Below are 1,657 nucleotides of genomic sequence, written 5' to 3' on the forward strand. Positions count from 1 at the left end.
CAGAGGAGGTCTGCAATGAGATCACGTGACCTTTCCGGCACAGGACGTCCCAGGAAGAAAGGGGGGTGTCCCGGAGCCACACGCAGCTTTCTCTTTAGTGCCACAGCACGTGAGAAAAGTTAAAGGAAAGCACTACTTTTTTTTTTTCTAAAGAAAAATACTCGTTACCCTACTGTGGTGGGCGGGGCATGCAACATATCGCTTCATGGCATAAATATAGGCTACATCTGACGCATCTTTTTTCCCCCCATTCCTATTAATATTCGAGTGAGGTTTCAAACTCAAATTACAAAAACCTTCGTGCTTTTTGTGCGAGAAGGCGGGCGATGTCTCCGCCTCCTCCTCCTCCGCCGCTGCATCTGGAGGAGCGGAGCGCGCGGTGCGTCGGCCGTCGTCCGACACGCGGTGCAGAGAGATGCGAGCATCATCAGACGCTTCATCAGAACGATCAGAGACCTCACCGAGAAAACAACAACAACAACAGCAGGTTTGTTACATCCACTCCCCCTCACACTTCTCGTTTTTTCCCCCTGACAGGAAATGGCTCAAAGCTCTTAAAAACGGTGCGTAAAGAAAGCTCGTGGAAACATCAGCGCGCTGAAAAACCATGTCAAATTCTGCCTGGGTTTCTGTCTGATCGCTGGTGTGAGCGTGCTTCATTGTGTTGGTCGGAGGGATGAGCAATTCATAAGCTTTTGGGCTGTTTTCTTACAAATTTGGACTTTTGCAAGAACAGACAGTTTTGAAAAAGCGTAAATGTTTTTATTTCTGCGCATTATCAAACCCTCGGGTTCAGTGGATGTTGGAGACGAACAGAGCGCCCCCTCCCCCCCAACCGACCGGATGCTTTTTTGAATGAATCGGATGAATTTGATGGGGTGGGGTATCAGCAGCAGTGCTTCAAAAAACTATCACGACTTTTACAAATTACAAGTTATTCTTTTTTATTTCTTTACCTGCTACAGTCTGAAGGGACGACCTGACTGAGAATAAATGTGCTGCTTCTGAAGGCAGCCATTAATGTAATTTAAAGTGGGCTGATAAACAGACTGATGTGTTTTTCTACTTGTCTAGTCAGATTTGCCAAACGCTTCAGTGACTCTTGAATATAAAACACTCAGTCTGGCAGCTTTGAGAGCTGTGGTGTTACGGCTCAGATAATTACGTAGGCCATATTTCATCAAAGAAGACAGTTTCACTTAAAATACTCAAAATATGTGACTTTTTTAATGTCATGATGCATCTCAGTAATCCAGGTAAAAAAATCAAAAAGAAAAAAATTGTATAGGTCTTCTGAACGGGTTCTTCTCTAATGAAACATTTCGTCTCTCCTCCAAGAGACTTCTTCAGTCTGAGAGTTTCAGGCAAAATTCAGGCTTTTGAGCCCTGCCTCCATGTAACTGATACTCACATCACATGGCTATCGTTGACACCTACAGTAATTAACACTTATTGTTAACAGGGGGTGGAGTGGTACTGCCAATAGCCGTGCTGTAGGAGGGGGACAACTGAAAATGGAGGTCTCCACCTCTGTTTAGTGATGGACGGTCTTGGATGGACTGTCAGTGATGGACGATCCGGTTCTCCGGCACAAACAGAGCAATATTGTATATGCTGTTAAGTGCCAGGAGGACTGCGACCAGTTATACATCAGGGA

General features: G+C 45.3%; 1 long non-coding RNA gene across 1 annotated transcript in view; it reads left to right on the plus strand.

The window, feature by feature from the left end:
* Nucleotides 1-74: 74 nt before the first annotated feature.
* The window catches only part of LOC106515360 (uncharacterized), a 3,623-nt gene continuing 2,040 nt past the window's right edge, over nt 75-1,657 (plus strand). The window contains exon 1 of the long non-coding RNA XR_001309997.1: nt 75-487. This is a non-coding gene — a long non-coding RNA (uncharacterized LOC106515360). The remainder of the gene's footprint in view (nt 488-1,657) is intronic.

Source organism: Austrofundulus limnaeus, unplaced genomic scaffold (assembly GCF_001266775.1).
Source record: "Austrofundulus limnaeus strain Quisiro unplaced genomic scaffold, Austrofundulus_limnaeus-1.0 Scaffold28, whole genome shotgun sequence".
Taxonomy (NCBI): domain Eukaryota; kingdom Metazoa; phylum Chordata; class Actinopteri; order Cyprinodontiformes; family Rivulidae; genus Austrofundulus; species Austrofundulus limnaeus.